Consider the following 19,944-nt stretch of genomic DNA (forward strand, 5'->3'; position numbering starts at 1 on the left):
TAATATGTCTTAGCACAGCCATAATCCCTCTATTCTGCTTTATGCCAGATGACATGATGCCCAATGTAAATGAGAAACTTCCTATCAAGCAGCACAGTATCATGAAGGGGAAGAAGGTACTATCCAACATGAAAAACCTGAGCCATTACCCATAATGTTTTTTCAAGGGATATATTACTACAGTATAATTATATTATGTTCCATATGCTGTATATATATTTGTTGCTACTCTGTAAAGCAATTACTGTACATAGAGATTTAAGAGAGCATTTTTTTTCAATTATGATACAGGTTGAGTATCCCATATCCAAATATTCCGAAATACGTAATATTCCAAAATATGGACTTTTTTGAGAGAGAGTGAGATAGTGAAATCTTTGTTTTTTGATGGCTCAATGTACACAAACTTTGTTTAATACACAAAGTTATTAATAATATTGTATTAAATTACCTTCAGGCTGTGTTTATAAGGTGTATATGAAACATAAATGAATTGTGTGAATGTAGACACACTTTGTTTAATGCACAAAGTTATAAAAATATTGGCTAAAATTACCTTCAGGCTGTGTGTATAAAGTGTATATGTAACATAAATGCATTCTGTGCTTAGATTTAGGTCCCATCACCATGATAGCTCATTATGGTATCTAATTATTCCAAAATACGGAAAAATCCGGTATCCAAAATACCTCAGGTCCCAAGCATTTTGGATAAGGGATACTCAACCTGTATTTACCAAATAGAAACCTAGGGAGGCTGCTGTGGGAAATGGAGGGACTGCTGTAGATATTGGAAATATCTGCTGTGGTTCCTACATGTACTTTTCAAAGATTCTTAATATTTGCGGTTATCCCCCGAAACTGCTGTATTCAGGAAATAGCCTTCAAATATTATTTAATAAATTCACCCCCTTGTCATTATTTGTTTATTGCTTTTACAAAAATATATTATGCCATAATGCCTTTTTTCTTATTGTTGAGACTATTGATTGATAAATATTATCAGGATTGATGGGAGGAGACACCTCATTTACTAAAGCAAAGAGTGTTGCACCAACCTTCATGTTTTGGTTTCAGTTTTGGATCTGGTTTTGCAAAATCACCTTCACGTGTTTTGGTTTTAGATCTCTTTATTTATGCTAAAAATGGCTAAAATATGAAATTTGGGCCTGTTTTGTTCCTACAGTATTATTAATCCCAGTAACATTAATTACAGTTCCAGTCAATTCCTGACAATTTAGACCACCTCACAATATTGTTCAGCAATATAGGCCAAATATGGCTGACTAAACAAAACGACAGAGCAGCGGCACAAACACAAGTTAGTTACTTTAAGAACATAGCACATCTATTGCGACACAGCAGTGGCAGACAGGATGGAAGTTTAATAAACTTTACGACCCCATAGAATGATTTTTTTTCAAAAGAAGAGACCACAGAGCAGTACAGGGAAATGGAGGTGGAGTATGTATGTAGTGGAAGGCAGGTAAAGAAATTAAGGATTGATTAGTCAGTTGATTTAATTTAATTGTTTTATTGACAAAGAAAATATATGAAGGAGGAGGGGGGATAGTGTGGCCAGCAGGTCAGCCTTCTATGTTCTTTAACCCATTTCAGGAATTCTTGACTGTTAACATTGCACTTCAAGTTTTGTCGAGAATCCTTGACTATGGGGCTAATTCAGACCTGATTGCAAAAGCAAAATCTTTCTATAATGGGAAAAACCAAGGGCCTAATGCAGACCTGATTGCTAGCAGGCAATTTTTGCATTGCTGCGATCAGATAGTTGCCACCTACAGGGGGAGTGTATTATAGCTGTGCAAGTGTGCGAATGCATGTGTAGCAGAACTGTGCAAACAGATGGTGTGCAGCGTCTGCACAGCCCAGGACTTACTCAGCCGCTGCGATCGCTTCAGCCTGTTCAGGACCGGAATTGACGTCAGACACCTACCCTGCAAACGCTTGGTCACGCCTGCATTTTTCCAAACACTCCCAGAAAACGGTCAGTTGCCAACCACAAACACCTTCTTCCTGTCAATATCCTTGCAAACGCCTATGCGGATGGACCCTTCTCACCATCCCATAGCTGAGCGGCGATCCGCTTTGTATCCATGCGATGCGCCTGTGCATTGCTGTGCATACACAAGCACAGTTTAGACCTGATCGCCCGCTGTACGAAAAACACAGCCTAGCGATCAGGTCTTACTTACCCCCTATGTGCAGTGCAGGTGGGGCAGATATAACATGTGTAGAGAGAGTTAGATTTGTGTGGGTTATATTGTTTCTGTGTATGGTAAATACTGTCTGCTTTATTTTTACACTGCAATTTAGATTTCAGTTTGAACACACCCCACCCAAAACTAACTTACTCTACACATATTATATCTGCCCCACCTGCACTGCACATGTGGGGTGATTCAGACCTGATCACTGGGCTGCCAAATTCGTTTTCCTGCGTTCAGATAGTCGCCGCCCAAGGGGAGTATATATTCGCTGTGCAAGTGTACAATCGCATGTGTAAGCCGAGCTGCAAAAAATCCCTCACTCAGCGGACAGCTGCAAAAACAGCTGCAAATTCGTTTGCACCTCACTCACCATTTAATGATTTTTCCACTGTGTGCAGTCTGTGCGCAGCCACAGGACTTACTCCTACAGTGTGATAAGAACAGGCTGATCGTGTCCGGAGGTGACGTCATATACCCTCCCTGAAAACGCTTGGGAACGCCTGCGTTTTCCATGACACTCCCAGAAAATTTTAATTTACCACCCACAAACGGCCTCTTCCTGTCAATCAGCATGCGAATGGCTGTGCCATTGAAATTTGTGCACCAGCCTGTTGCTGCCCAGCAATGCCTGTTGTATGCCAACGCGCGTGCGCATTGCGGTGCATACGCATATGCAGTCTGTTGCTGATCGCCCGCTGTACGAAAACGTACAGCAGCGATCAGGTCTGAATCACCCCTGTGGTTTTGCGATTGTTGTTGCGATTAGGCCCTATAAACATTGCTTTGTAACCCTTGTCAAGAATCCTTAGCTATTGTAAATTATTAACATTCTAATTTTTTCTGGTTAAATATGTGTTGCAAATGTAATGTATTAGAGCAATAACCAATAAAAAATGTTTGACAATGGCTTTCTTTTATCATGAGTAAGAACTGCTGCCACTGGTGGCTGACTTACACAAATAACATCCTCATCATAAACATCCTCATTAGTGTTATATAATACACAAATATCCCCCTCATCCTGTTACAATTCCACACTGGCATCCTCAATTTCTGTCGTGTCACCATCTTTACTTGTACTGCTCATCCGCACATGTTCAGAGGGTGCAGGAATGGTAGAAAAAAATGGCTTCTCTTTGAGTGCAGAGATTTGTGGTCACACAGTTTGTTCTTTAGCCTTGATGTACTTCTTTTTAGGGGGAAGAGATGTGTATGTTCTAAAGGTAAAACCTCTACTAGACTCAGAGCGAATAAGTGTTGCCTCATCATATGAGGTTACAGAAAAGGATGTCTGACTGTGTTTGGACCCAGCTTTTGCAATAAGCATTCTAGAGCACGAGACATCAGTAGCACTAGCAGGGCCACCACTTGCAAACAAAGGCCATGGCCTGAGCCATTCCTTGCCACTGCATGTGGTGTACAGCATGTTGGCAATTTTTGTTTTTCGGCAGTATATTTTCCCTTAAGAGTTGATGTATTCTTTAACATTGTGACATTGTAAAATATTGCTTAAATTGCAGGTGCACTTTCTTTAATTTTTTTCTCCCTGGACCTCCTTTAGTAGATGCTGAAGTACTATCATCATGACAGGCAGCAACATTAGCGTTAGTACTGGGTTGGTGCTCCTGCTCTTCTATCAAATGATCCATATAAAGTCACAGCGCTATTAGTAACGATGCCACCAACTGAACATTATCTTTTAAGTACAGTGTCTGAACAACAATATACAAGTTTTTTTTTAATATATAATGATGCCTTTCCTATCATTGACACAGTCACAGTGCTGCAACCCACAGCCTTTCGCTGATGACACTGAGTCTGAGGGTGAGCACAGTAATATCCCACTGCCCTTAGTAACAGTCACAGTAGCTTATCTTAATTCTTTTTTCACTGTAGCCCTTAATGACAGTATTGCAGCCCACGGCCCTGCACTATTGACAGTGAGTCTGAGGGTAACGCAGTAATATACCACTGCCCCTTAATCGCAGTAGCTCTTTGTTAACAGTTACAGTTGCTCACAGTAGCCCTTAAACACATTGCAGTTGGCCCACCCTACACCCTCCCCCTCCGGCATTCTGTGTGAAATGGCGCCCAAACAACGAGGAAGATACTTCTATCAAAAGCAAAACACGCGTGATCCAATGCCAGCAAGATTACATTTTGCCTTGTTTTCGGATCCCACCTTGGCAGGAATTACTGAGCCGGGGCTAGTATGTACTCGGATAGTATAACCCAAAAGGTATTGCTGTTCATAATCTCTGTTAGTCATTTGGGCCTGATTCTAGAGCGCTGTCATCTTGGAAAGTAGAGCTACTGTTTTTTTTTAATCTTGGCAAAAACTATGGCACTGAGCACTCATGTTATTAAACGTAAAGCAGGAGAAACAAAGAGCTCTCTGCTAATAATATATCCAAAATGTTTGGGACCAGAGGTATTTTGGATATGGGATTTTTCCGTATTTTGGAATAATTACATACCATAATGAGATATAATGGGGATGGGACCTAAATCTAAGCACAGAATGCATTTCTGTGTATTTATTCATCCCATTCACTGCACTTCTAAGACACGCATGTCCATTCGACGTGCATGCAGTCGCACCTAACAAGGCATGACGTCGCAAAGATGTGGCCACGATGAGCATCTGTATATGTGTATATATATTAGAGATGAGCGGGTTCGGTTCATCGACATCCAAACCCCCCCGAACTTCACGTGGTTTACACGAGTCCAAGGCAGCCTCGGTTCTTCCCGCCTAAGACGCAAAACCCGAACGGTGGAAAACGTCATCATCCCGCTGTCGGATTCTCGCGAGATTCGGATTCCATTTAAAGAGACACGTGTCGCCGCCATTTTAACCCGTGCATTGTCGATTGAGCAGAGAGGACGTGGCTAAGTTCTCTGCCTGAAAAGCTCAATATCTGTGCTCAGTGTGCTGCATTGTGGGGACCAGTATATAGTAGTACAGTGCTGCATTGTGGTGACCACCAGTATATAGTAGAACAGTACAGTTGTCCATTGCTGTATCTTGCAGCTCCGTGTCAGACTCTATTCTCCGGATCAGTGCTCAATATCTGTGCTGCATTGTGGGGACCAGTATATAGTAGTTAGTGATGAGCGGGTTCGGTTAGTCGGAATCCGAACCCCCCCCGAACTTCACCCTTTTTACATGGGTCCGAGGCAGACTCGGATCCTCCCGCCTTGCTCAGTTAACCCGAGCGCGCCCGAACGTCATCATCCCGCGGTCGGATTCTCGCGAGATTCGTATTCTATATAAGGAGCCGCGCGTCGCCGCCATTTTTCACTCGTGCATTGGAAATGATAGTGAGAGGATGTGGCTGGCGTCCTCTCAGTTTTATTCAGGTGGCTGCAAATATCTGTGCTCACTGCTTTATTGTGGGGACTGGGGACCAGCAGTATTATATAGGAGGAGTACAGTGCAGAGTTTTGCTGACCAGTGACCACCAGTATTATACGTTCTCTGCCTGAAAAACGCTCCATATCTGTGCTCAGTGTGCTGCATATATCTGTGCTCACACTGCTTTATTGTGGGGACTGGGGACCACCCGTATTATATAGGAGGAGTACAGTGCAGAGTTTTGCTGACCAGTGACCACCAGTATTATACGTTCTCTGCCTGAAAAACGCTCCATATCTGTGCTCAGTGTGCTGCATATATCTGTGCTCACACTGCTTTATTGTGGGGACTGGGGACCACCAGTATTATATAGGAGGAGTACAGTGCAGAGTTTTGCTGACTAGTGACCACCAGTATTATACGTTCTCTGCCTGAAAAACACTCCATATCTGTGCTCAGTGTGCTGCATATATCTGTGCTCACACTGCTTTATTGTGGGGAAGGGGACCACCCGTATTATAATGGAGGAGTACAGTGCAGAGTTTTGCTGACTAGTGACCACCAGTATTATACGTTCTCTGCATGAAAAACGCTCCATATCTGTGCTCAGTGTGCTGCATATATCTGTGCTCACACTGCTTTATTGTGGGGACTGGGGACCACCCGTATTATATAGGAGGAGTACAGTGCAGAGTTTTGCTGACCAGTGACCACCAGTATTATACGTTCTCTGCCTGAAAAACGCTCCATATCTGTGCTGCATTGTAGTATATAGTAGGAGTACAGTGCATAATTTTGCTGACCACCAGTTTATAATATATAGCAGTACGGTACAGAAGGCCACTGCTCTACCTACCTCTGTGTCGTCAATTATACTATCCATCCATACCTGTGGTGCATTTCAGTTTTGCACAGTTTGCTGACCACCAGTATATAATATATAGCAGTACGGTACAGTAGGCCACTGCTCTACCTACCTCTGTGTCGTCAAGTTTACTATCCATCCATACCTGTGGTGCATTTCAGTTTTGCACAGTTTGCTGACCACCAGTATATAATATATAGCAGTACGGTACAGAAGGCCACTGCTCTACCTACCTCTGTGTCGTCAAGTATACTATCCATCCATACCTGTGGTGCATTTCAGTTGTGCGCAGTATATATAGTAGGAGGCCATTGCTATTGATACTGGCATATAATTCCACACATTAAAAAATGGAGAACAAAAATGTGGAGGGTAAAATAGGGAAAGATCAAGATCCACTTCCACCTCGTGCTGAAGCTGCTGCCACTAGTCATGGCCGAGACGATAAAATGCCATCAACGTCGTCTGCCAAGGCCGATGCCCAATGTCATAGTAGAGAGCATGTAAAATCCAAAAAAATAAAGCTCAGTTAAATGACCCAAAAATCGAAATCAAAATCGTCTGAGGAGAAGCGTATACTTGCCAATGTGCCATTTACGACACGGAGTGGCAAGGAACGGCTGAGGGCCTCGCCTATGTTCATGGCTAGTGGTTCAGCTTCACATGAGGATGGAAGCACTCATTCTCCTGTAGAAAACTTAAAAGAGTTAAGATGGCAAAAGCACAGCAAAGACCTGTGCGTTCGTCTAAATCACAAATCCCCAAGGAGAGTCCAATTGTGTCGATTGCGATGCCTGACCTTCCCAACACTGGACGGGAAGAGGTTGCGCCTTCCACCATTTGCACGCCCCCTGCAAGTGCTGGAAGGAGCACCCGCAGTCCAGTTCCTGATAGTCAAATTGAAGATGTCACTGTTGAAGTACACCAGGATGAGGATATGGGTGTTGCTGGCGCTGGGGAAGAAATTGACAAGGAGGATTCTGATGGTGAGGTGGTTTGTTTAAGTCAGGCACCCGGGGAGACACCTGTTGTCCATGGGACGAATATGGCCATTGACATGCCTGGTCAAAATACAAAAAAAATCACCTCTTCGGTGTGGAATTATTTCAACAGAAATGCGGACAACTGGTGTCAAGCCGTGTGTTGCCTTTGTCAAGCTGTAATAAGTAGGGGTAAGGACGTTAACCACCTAGGAACATCCTCCCTTATACGTCACCTGGACCGCATTCATCAGAAGTCAGTGACAAGTTCAAAAACTTTGGATGACAGGGGAAGCAGTCCACTGACCACTAAATCCCTTCCTCTTGTAACGAAGCTCCTGCAAACCACACCACCAACTCCCTCAGTGTCAATTTCCTCCTTAGACAGGAAAGCCAATAGTCCTGCAGACCATGTCACTGTCAAGTCTGACGAGTCCTCTCCTGCCTGCGATTCCTCCGATGCATCCTTGAGTGTAACGCCTACTGCTGCTGGCGCTGCTGTTGTTGCTGCTGGGAGTCGATCGTCATCCCAGAGGGGAAGTCGGAAGACCACTTTTACTACTTCCAGTAAGCAATTGACTGTCCAACAGTCCTTTGCGAGGAAGATGAAATATCACAGCAGTCATCCTGCTGCAAAGCGGATAACTCAGGCCTTGGCAGCCTGGGCGGTGAGAAACGTGTTTCCGGTATCCACCGTTAATTCACAAGCAACTAGAGACGTGATTGAGGTACTGTGTCCTCGATACCAAATACCATCTAGGTTCCATTTCTCTAGGCAGGCGATACCGAAAATGTACACAGACGTCAGAAAAAGAGTCACCAGTGTCCTAAAAAATGCAGTTGTACCCAATGTCCACTTAACCATGGACATGTGGACAAGTGGAGCAGGGCAGACTCAGGACTATATGACTGTGACAGCCCACTGGGTAGATGTATTGCCTCCCGCAGCAAGAACAGCAGAGGCGGCACCGGCAGCAGCATCTCGCAAACGCCAACTCGTTTCTAGGCAGGCTACGCTTTGTATCACCGCTTTCCAGAAGAGGCACACAGCTGACAACCTCTTATGGAAACTGAGGAACATCATCGCAGAATGGCTTACCCCAATTGGACTCTCCTGGCGATTTGTGACATCAGACAACGCCACCAATATTGTGCATGCATTACATCTGGGCAAATTCCAGCACGTCCCATGTTTTGCACATACATTGAATTTGGTGGTGCAGAATTATTAAAAAAATGACAGGGGCGTGCAAGAGATGCTGTCGGTGGCCCGAAGAATGGCGGGCCACTTTTGGCATTCAGCCACCGCGTGCCGAAGACTGGAGCACCAGCAAACAGTCCTGAACCTGCCCTGCCATCATCTGAAGCAAGAGGTGGTAACAAGGTGGAATTCAACCCTCTATATGCTTCAGAGGATGGAGGAGCAGCAAAAGGCCATTCAAGCCTGTACATCTGCCTACGATATAGGCAAAGGAGGGGGAATGCACCTGACTCAAGCGCAGTGGAGAATGATTTAAACGTTATGCAAGGTTCTGCAACCCTTTGAACTTGCCACACGTGAAGTCAGTTCAGACACTGCCAGCCTGAGTCAGGTCATTCCCCTCATCAGGCTTTTGCAGAAGAAGCTGGAGACATTGAAGGAGGAGCTAAAACAGAGCGATTCCACTAGGCATGTGGGACTTGTGGATGGAGCCCTTAATTCGCTTAACCAGGATTCACGGGTGGTCAATCTGTTGAAATCAGAGAACTACATTTTGGCCACCGTGCTCGATCCTAGATATAAAACCTACGTTGTATCTTTCTTTCTGGCAGACACAAGTCTGCAGAGGTTCAATAATCTGTGAGGAGGGGGATGTACACAGTGAAAGGGGTGAGGAATCGGACGATGAGGAGGAGGTGGACATCTTGCCTCTGTAGAGCTAGTTTGTGCAAGGAGAGATTGATTGCTTCTTTTTTGGTGGGGGCCCAAACCAACCAGTCGTTTCAGTCACAGTCCCTGTCACTGAAATGATGGGTTCGTTAAAGTGTGCATGTCCTGTTTATACAACATAAGGGTGGGTGGGAGGACCAAAGGACAATTCCATCTTGCACCTCTTTTTTCTTTCATTTTTCTTTGCATCATGTGCTGTTTGGGGACTATTTTTTTGAAGTGCCATCCTGCCTGACACTGCAGTGCCACTCCTAGATGGGCCAGGTGTTTGTGTTGGCCACTTGTGATGCTTAGCTTAGCCATCCAGCGACCTTGGTGCACCTCTTTTTTTCTGTACATCATGTGCTGTTTGGGGACTATTTTTTAAATCTGCCATCCTGTCTGACACTGCAGTGCCACTCCTAGATGGGCCAGGTGTTTGTGTCGGCCACTTGGGTCGCTTAGCTTAGTCATCCAGCGACCTCGGTGCAAATTTTAGGACTAAAAATAATATTGTGAGGTGTGAGGTGTTCAGAATAGACTGGAAATGAGTGTAAATTATGGTTATTGAGGTTAATAATAGTATGGGATCAAAATGACCCCCAAATTCTATGATTTAAGCTGTTTTTGAGGGGGTTTTGTAAAAAAACACCCGAATCCAAAACACACCCGAATCCGACAAAAAATTTTCAGGGAGGTTTTGCCAAAACTCGTCCGAATCCAAAACACGGCCGCGGAACCGAATCCAAAACCAAAACACAAAACCCGAAAAATGTTCTGTGCACATCACTAATAGTAGTACAGTGCTGCAGTGTGGTGACCACCAGTATATAGTAGTACAGTACAGTTGTCCATTGCTGTATCTTGCAGCTCTGTGTGAGACTCAGTTCTATTCTCCGGATCAGTGCTCAATATCTGTGCTGCATTGTGGGGACCAGTGTATAGTAGTACAGTGCTGCATTGTGGTGACCACCAGTATAAAGTAGTACAGAACAGTTGTCCATTGCTGTATCTTGCAGCTCCGTGTCAGACTCAGTTCTATTCTCCGGATCAGTGCTCAATATCTGTGCTGCATTGTGGGGACCAGTATATAGAGGTACAGTGCTGCATTGTGGTGACCACCAGTATATAGTAGAACATACAGTTGTCCATTGCTGTATCTTGCAGCTCCGTGTCATACTCAGTTCTATTCTCCGGATCAGTGCTCAATATCTGTGCTGTATTGTGGGGGCCAGTATATAGTAGTACAGTGGTGACCACCAATATATAAAGCGCCCATAATTTTATTGCGATTGACATAAACACTTCTTTAAGCTAGCTTACCACTAAAATAACGACACACTAAAATAACACTGCTTTATTGTGGGGACTGGGGACCACCAGTATTATATAGGAGTATTCTGTCACCATTGATAGAATGGTGGAGGATTATATGAGTGACCGCATCCAAGTAGGCACGTCAGACAGTCCGTACGTATACTGGCAGGAAAAAGAGGCAATTTGGAGGCCCTTGCAAAAACTGGCTTTATTTTACCTAAGTTGCCCCCCCCCCCTCCAGTGTGTACTCCGAAAGAGTGTTTAGTGCAGCCGCTCACCTTGTCAGCAATCGGCGTACAAGGTTACCTCCAGAAAATGTGGAGAAGATGATGTTCATCAAAATGAATTATAATCAATTCCTCTGTGGAGACATTCACCAGCAGCAATTGCCTCCAGAAAGTACACAGGGACCTGAGATGGTGGATTCCAGTGGGGATGAATTATTAATCTGTGAGGAGGGGGATGTACACAGTGAAAGGGGTGAGGAATCGGATGATGAGGAGGAGGTGGACATCCTGCCTCTGTAGAGCCAGTTTGTGCAAGGAGAGATTGATTGCTTCTTTTTTGGTGGGGGCCCAAACCAACCAGTCATTTCAGTCACAGTCGTGTGGCAGACCCTGTCGCTGAAATGATGGGTTCGTTAAAGTGTGCATGTCCTGTTTATACAACATAAGGGTGGGTGGGAGGGCCCAAGGACAATTCCATCTTGCACCTCTTTTTCTTTCATTTTTCTTTGCATCATGTGCTGTTTGGGGACTATTTTTTTGAAGTGCCATCCTGCCTGACACTGCAGTGCCACTCCTAGATGGGCCAGGTGTTTGTGTCGGCCACTTGTGATGCTTAGCTTTCCAGCGACCTTGGTGCACCTCTTTTTTTATCTGCATCATGTGCTGTTTGGGGACTATTTTTTAAATCTGCCATCCTGTCTGACACTGCAGTGCCACTCCTAGATGGGCCAGGTGTTTGTGTCGGCCACTTGGGTCGCTTAGCTTAGCCATCCAGCGACCTTGGTGCACCTCTTTTTTTCTTTGCATCATGTGCTGTTTGGGGACTATTTTTTAAATCTGCCATCCTGTCTGACACTGCAGTGCCACTCCTAGATGGGCCAGGTGTTTGTGTCGGCCACTTGGGTCGCTTAGCTTAGTCATCCAGCGACCTCGGTGCAAATTTTAGGACTAAAAATAATATTGTGAGGTGTGAGGTGTTCAGAGTAGACTGGAAATTAGTGTAAATTATGGTTATTGAGGTTAATAATACTATGGGATCAAAATGACCCCCAAATTCTATGATTTAAGCTGTTGTTGAGGGTTTTTTGTAAAAAAACACCCGAATCCAAAAAAAAACCAGAATCCGACCAAAAATTTTCAGGGAGGTTTTGCCAAAATGCGTCCGAATCCAAAACACGGCCGCAGAACCGAATCCAAAACCAAAACACAAAACCCGAAAAATGTCCGGTGCACATCACTAATAGTAGTACAGTGCTGCAGTGTGATGACCACCAGTATATAGTAGTACAGTACAGTTGTCCATTGCTGTATCTTGCAGCTCCGTGTCAGACTCAGTTCTATTCTCCGGATCAGTGCTCAATATCTGTGCTGCATTGTGGGGACCAGTATATAGAGGTACAGTGCTGCATTGTGGTGACCACCAGTATATAGTAGAACATACAGTTGTCCATTGCTGTATCTTGCAGCTCCGTGTCATACTCAGTTCTATTCTCCGGATCAGTGCTCAATATCTGTGCTGTATTGTGGGGGCCAGTATATAGTAGTACAGTGGTGACCACCAATATATAAAGCGCCCATAATTTTATTGCGATTGACATAAACACTTCTTTAAGCTAGCTTACCACTAAAATAACGACACACTAAAATAACACTGCTTTATTGTGGGGACTGGGGACCACCAGTATTATATAGGAGTATTCTGTCACCATTGATAGAATGGTGGAGGATTATATGAGTGACCGCATCCAAGTAGGCACGTCAGACAGTCCGTACGTATACTGGCAGGAAAAAGAGGCAATTTGGAGGCCCTTGCAAAAACTGGCTTTATTTTACCTAAGTTGCCCCCCCCCCTCCAGTGTGTACTCCGAAAGAGTGTTTAGTGCAGCCGCTCACCTTGTCAGCAATCGGCGTACAAGGTTACCTCCAGAAAATGTGGAGAAGATGATGTTCATCAAAATGAATTATAATCAATTCCTCTGTGGAGACATTCACCAGCAGCAATTGCCTCCAGAAAGTACACAGGGACCTGAGATGGTGGATTCCAGTGGGGATGAATTATTAATCTGTGAGGAGGGGGATGTACACAGTGAAAGGGGTGAGGAATCGGATGATGAGGAGGAGGTGGACATCCTGCCTCTGTAGAGCCAGTTTGTGCAAGGAGAGATTGATTGCTTCTTTTTTGGTGGGGGCCCAAACCAACCAGTCATTTCAGTCACAGTCGTGTGGCAGACCCTGTCACTGAAATGATGGGTTCGTTAAAGTGTGCATGTCCTGTTTATACAACATAAGGGTGGGTGGGAGGGCCCAAGGACAATTCCATCTTGCACCTCTTTTTCTTTCATTTTTCTTTGCATCATGTGCTGTTTGGGGACTATTTTTTTGAAGTGCCATCCTGCCTGACACTGCAGTGCCACTCCTAGATGGGCCAGGTGTTTGTGTCGGCCACTTGTGATGCTTAGCTTTCCAGCGACCTTGGTGCACCTCTTTTTTTATCTGCATCATGTGCTGTTTGGGGACTATTTTTTAAATCTGCCATCCTGCCTGACACTGCAGTGCCACTCCTAGATGGGCCAGGTGTTTGTGTCGGCAACTTGGGTCGCTTAGCTTAGCCATCCAGCGACCTTGGTGCACCTCTTTTTTTCTTTGCATCATGTGCTGTTTGGGGACTATTTTTTAAATCTGCCATCCTGTCTGACACTGCAGTGCCACTCCTAGATGGGCCAGGTGTTTGTGTCGGCCACTTGGGTCGCTTAGCTTAGTCATCCAGCGACCTCGGTGCAAATTTTAGGACTAAAAATAATATTGTGAGGTGTGAGGTGTTCAGAGTAGACTGGAAATTAGTGTAAATTATGGTTATTGAGGTTAGTAATACTATGGGATCAAAATGACCCCCAAATTCTATGATTTAAGCTGTTGTTGAGGGTTTTTTGTAAAAAAACACCCGAATCCAAAAAAAACCCAGAATCCGACCAAAAATTTTCAGGGAGGTTTTGCCAAAATGCGTCCGAATCCAAAACACGGCCGCGGAACCGAATCCAAAACCAAAACACAAAACCCGAAAAATGTCCGGTGCACATCACTAATAGTAGTACAGTGCTGCAGTGTGATGACCACCAGTATATAGTAGTACAGTACAGTTGTCCATTGCTGTATCTTGTAGCTCTGTGTGAGACTCAGTTCTATTCTCCGGATCAGTGCTCAATATCTGTGCTGCATTGTGGGGACCAGTATATAGTAGTACAGTGCTGCATTGTGGTGACCACCAGTATATAGTAGTACAGTACAGTTGTCCATTGCTGTATCTTGCAGCTCCGTGTCAGACTCAGTTCTATTCTCCGGATCAGTGCTCAATATCTGTGCTGCATTGTGGGACCAGTATATAGTAGTACAGTGCTGCATTGTGGTGACCACCAGTATATAGTAGAACGTACAGTTGTCCATTGCTGTATCTTGCAGCTCCGTGTCAGACTCAGTTCTATTCTCCGGATCAGTGCTCAATATCTGTGCTGCATTGTGGGGGCCAGTATATAGTAGTACAGTGCTGCAGTGTTGTGACCACCAGTATATAGTAGTACAGTACAGTTGTCCATTGTTGTATCTTACAGCTCCATGTCAGACTCAGTTCTATTCTCCGGATCAATGCTCAATATCTGTGCTGCATTGTGGGGACCAGTACATAGTAGAACAGTGCTGCATTGCGGTGACCACCAGTATATAAGGTGCCCATAATTTTATTGCGATTGACATAAACACTTCTTTAAGCTAGCTTACCACTAAAATAACGACACACTAAAATAACGACACGGACACGGTTAGCTGTAGTTAAAGGTCAGACGCTATTTATTGATCGCTGACCTGTTCTTTAAACTATAATTGTAATTGAATTGATTTTATATTGGAGGATGGCACAGGAAAAGTCGCTACCAGACACCAGCTCCAGTCATTTAGATTGAAACACAAAAACTGAGGAGGGGACTAAACCGCAACACCGCTCCAATGTGGTTATTAAAACATGGCCATGTTTGGTGATTTAAAAATTGGATATTACCATATCTGTCCTGGGAACCCTAGTCCGTACACTCCCGGCCCTGGTAGCGAAATTCCTTTTAACAGGTCCTTATCCGGAGGTCTGAAGTAGGTTCCACAGCCAAGGATATAGGATTGTGTATTATCCCTTGGTATCCTCTGATTGTAATAAAACGCATTTCTCCGCCTGTTTCAAGTAATCGGCGGCTTCCTCAGTCAGTTAAATCCCCAAACATGGCCATGTTTTAATAACCACATTGGAGCGCAGTCTACTACACTGCGATCTTTAATCTAAGCGACTACTAAGAACTTTGTCTGTATATAAAAAGGACAGATCTGAATACAAGCTTTAATTAATTGCCGGCAATGGATTAGAACTCACAGTGGCCAAACAACAATGCTTCATGATAAGGTGTTTTAATTACACAGCTGTGGACAGTCTCTCTGACAAATATATTGAGGACACATTTTACCTTTTTAAAGTGGTTAAATAGTGTCTGTTTTAGCTGTGAATAGTTAGTAAAGACCAAATTGTAACAAGTTAATGTCATTTATCCAGGCTCAGCTGAAAATGCTAGTATAATTAAATCTGCTAAATTAATGCATTTCTGAACTAGGATAAATGAAATAAAAATTGGAATATATGGCTTATGAATATTGCATATTGTATGTTAAGATTTTATATATGTATGAGATATAAATCCTATTTTAGAAAATAATAAAAAGAATATATCAAATAAAAATAAAGCCTTTTTTACACGGTTACCAGCGCTTTCTATTATTTATTTATTTTTTAACCGGTAGGGCCCTAGCAGCGTACCGGGGCAACGGGAACACCCAGGACCCCGAACAAAGACCTGGCAACCCACAGAAGGATAGCTGCAGACCGAAATACCTCCCAGACCCATGAAGAGAACATAGCTCCGGTAGCGAGAAACACCAGGGAGGGGGGGGGCGGAGACGGACAGTATACACCAATGCAAGAAAGTGCCAAAATACAAAAATAGGCACCTGAGACAGAAAAACTCAGGGGCAGCCACCTGTCAGCATAAGGCTGGCACCTTATCGAGGCCCGAAAAATTGCAGGGGATAGGGGCGCAGGGGAAGCAGCGAAAATACGACCCAACGTATAAGTTAGCCCAAAGGTGGTACCCCATGAGTGACGAAAACGGAGGTGTACACCAATGGTGCACTTGCCCCCGCCTTAGCGAAAAAACCCACCCCTCCCAAGGAGCGCAAAACCGAAGCACCACCAGCGAGGGGCCTGTGGCTTGGGACCCCACTGTGCAGTCCGGCCCGCCGGGTGACCCCCAACTACACCCCCAAGGTAATATGACGTTACCACCCCGATCACGATGGACTTCACGTCGTAATATCTCCAAGCGCAAACCTCGGATTTAAAATGCGTGCGCTGAAACAAATACTGCACCACGTGTGGATATTCGGCAGTACGCGACCCGGTGCCACAAGTCATAAAATACAAAAACCATAACCACAGATGAAAAGTACGGAAAGCAGTCTCCCCACTGCCCCCCCCCCCATCCACCTTCTCCGCGAACCGCAGGGACGGAGGGAATAGTAGCCGCCGTCGCCCTGCCTATCCGAGATGCCTAATGCCACGCGCCGCGCAATGAGCCTAGCCAACTAACGCGGGCGCCCAGGTGAACCAGAGGAAACACTACAAGAAGGTACAAGTACTGTAAAAAATGAGAAACAACAGCATGCTCACCGGTGTCTGGAGGACGTGGAATACCGTCAGCTGGCTCCACCGCATCCCAACTCGGTCACCGATCCCTCCGCAATGAATCCACTAACTCCCTTGGACTCGCAGACACCTGTGCAGACGAAATAGAGGGGACAACAAGTGCAGGTAGAGCACGCGCATCAACACAGAAACAGGAGGCACCAGCGGGGGCAAACAAACTCTGAAAACCCCGCACAGCAGGCTGAGGTGAGGGAAAACACCCCGATGGTAGGGAGGAACACGCGGCAGGAGGGGCAGCCCCGATCAAAGGCACAACCCCAATGGTGTAGGCCGTAAGCCAGGAGGGCCAAACCGTGCATGCGGGGCCGTGGCCGCTGGGGAACTACCGAGCCATGAACCTGAAAAAGGCCGGGGAAGGGGTGGGGATGGAGACCCGAGGCCCCTTGAAGCAAGACGCGGGAAGGACCCCCGACGCCGAAAACGCCACACATGGCGCAAATTGTGGGAAGGAGGCAACGGACAGACCCGGCTGCTGCGCTCCGGGGGACACCAGCGAACCGCACAACGTGGGTGACAAGGAACCAAGTAGCCCCAGGGAGCAGGGGCCCATGGGTGAGACCCCATCCCGGGAGGAAAAAACGTGTACCCCCATCCACCAACCCCAGAGCCTGCGGCCCCCCCCCCCGGCCACCAGAGCATGCCAGGGGCAGCCCCCCCCCCAAAACCGACCACCCAGACACCTGAGTTACTACCACAATGGAGCAGCACCCAATTAAGTAACAGCATAACATCCCAAACAAAGATCCATACCCACATGTGATATACATCTTCCCAGCGCTACCACATATGATGTACCATTATATGTTACCCTCGGGGGGTCATATAAAGTTACATATAAGAGGATAAAGTCAAAACAGCACAATGTAAGGGCCGCAAAAAAACCACCCAGGCACCGGCCACCAGGAAGGCAGGGAGCGGCTGCCACCCACGCGCTGCTCCAGCCTCCACAAGCCGCCGGCCGTCTCCCCCCCGCATACAGCCCCGGGCTGCCAGGCCCCACGTGGGCGCTGGAGCAGCCAGCGGCGAGGGGAGAAAGCCGCGCTCGGAAACGCCGGGAGAGGAGAGGTGAATCATCAGCGTCGCGGGCGCCGGGGAAACCACCCACGTCTGCACAACACCCGCGGCAGCCGCGGCAGGGGCACCTGTCTCTCCTCCAGACTGGACATATGGAGGAGAGGCGCGGACCGCGGCATCGCGACCCCGCCGGGACCCGCTGCCAAGAGTGAGACACAGAGGCAGGGGAGCCCACAGACCGAAAGCGTGGGCGCCGAAAGTTGCGGCCCTAGCCGAACGCTGGAGGAGGGGGGGGGGGAGCAGACCCGTGGGGACGCAGATTGGGAGAGGGGACAGCAGCACCTCAAGGGAAAACCATGGGGACAATACATAAAACCAAGCCAAATGAAAAAAAATAAAAATAGATAAAATACAGCACAACATAGCATGTGTACTCAGCCTTCTCAGCCTTCCATCATTCCAAAATGGCAAGAGGAAGTCTGAGGCACATGACTGGGATTATATATTATGTTAACCACGCCACTAAAACCTTGATGGACAGCCCAACAATCCTATAGGAAAAATTACCCTAGAACCAAAAATCAACTGCTTAGTCATGGACAACCAATCACAAAAAATTGGGCTCTTATATGGCCTCAGGCTTATGCAGCCTTCAGCTAATCTAGTAGTACAGTACAGTTGTCCATTGCTGTATCTTGCAGCTCCGTGTCAGACTCAGTTCTATTCTCCGGATCAGTGCTCAATATCTGTGCTGCATTGTGGGGACCAGTATATAGTAGTACAGTGCTGCAGTGTGGTGACTACCAATATATAGTAGTACAGTACAGTTGTCCATTGCTGTATCTTGCAGCTCCGTGTCAGACTCAGTTCTATTCTCCGGATCAGTGCTCAATATCTGTGCTGCATTGTGGGGTCCATTATATAGTAGTACAGTGTTGCATTGTGGTGACCACCAGTATATAGTAGTACAGTACAGTAGTCCATTGCTATATCTTGCAGCTCCGTGTCAGACTCAGTTCTATTCTCTGGATCAGTGCTCAATATCTGTGCTGCATTGTGGAGACCAGTATATAGTAGTACAGAGCTGCAGTGTGGTGACCACCAATATATAGTAGTACAGTACAGTTGTCCATTGCTGTATCTTGCAGCTCCGTGTCAGACTCAGTTCTATTCTCCGGATCAGTGCTCAATATCTGTGCTGCATTGTGGGGACCAGTATATAGTAGTACAGTGCTACAGTGTGGTGACCACCAGTATATAGTAGTACAGTACAGTTGTCCATTGCTGTATCTTGCAGCTCCGTGTCAGACTCAGTTCTATTCTCCGGATCAGTGCTCAATATCTGTGCTGCATTGTGGGGACCAGTATATAGTAGTACATTGCTACAGTGTGCACCAGTATATAGTAGTACAGTACATTTGTCCATTGCTGTATCTTGCAGCTCTGTGTCAGACTCAGTTCTATTCTCCGGATCAGTGCTCAATTTCTGTGCTGCATTGTGGGGACCAGTATATAGTAGTACAGTGCTACAGTTTGGTGACCATCAGTATATAGTAGTACATACAGTTGTCCATTGCTGTATCTTGCAGCTCTGTGTCAGACTCAGTTCTATTCTCAGGATCAGTGCTCAATATCTGTGCTGCATTGTGGGGTCCATTATATAGTAGTACAGTGTTGCATTGTGGTGACTACCAGTATATAGTAGTACAGTACAGTAGTCCATTGCTATATCTTGCAGCTGGCATATAATTCCACACATTAAAAAATGGAGAACAAAAATGTGGAGGGTAAAATAGGGAAAGATCAAGATCCACTTCCACCTAGTACTGAAGCTGCTGCCACTAGTCATAGCAGAGACAATGAAATGCCATCAATGTCGTCTGCCAAGGCCGATGCCCAATGTCATAGTAGAGAGCATGTAAAATCCAAAAAACAAAAGTTCAGTAAAATGACCCAAAAATCTAAATTAAAAGCGTCTGAGGAGTAGCGTAAACTTGGGGAAAGAGAGATGCAGATGCACACTCTTAGCACTAAGAACACTGATAATAAAAATAATTTAAATAAACCCTCACAATTAACATGGAGTATAATTGAAGTTCTTAGCACACATTTGCGCAAATATGCGGGCCCATGTTCCGCGGCCAGGTGACTTCATCACATGGGTCCCTAACATCCCTAATATTATCACATTCTATAAATTTATACAGGACTTACCTCTAAATAGGGCCTTATCAATGTGTGATCTAAAATGCAGGAACC

The sequence above is a fragment of the Pseudophryne corroboree genome, chromosome 2 (assembly GCF_028390025.1).
Source record: "Pseudophryne corroboree isolate aPseCor3 chromosome 2, aPseCor3.hap2, whole genome shotgun sequence".
Taxonomy (NCBI): domain Eukaryota; kingdom Metazoa; phylum Chordata; class Amphibia; order Anura; family Myobatrachidae; genus Pseudophryne; species Pseudophryne corroboree.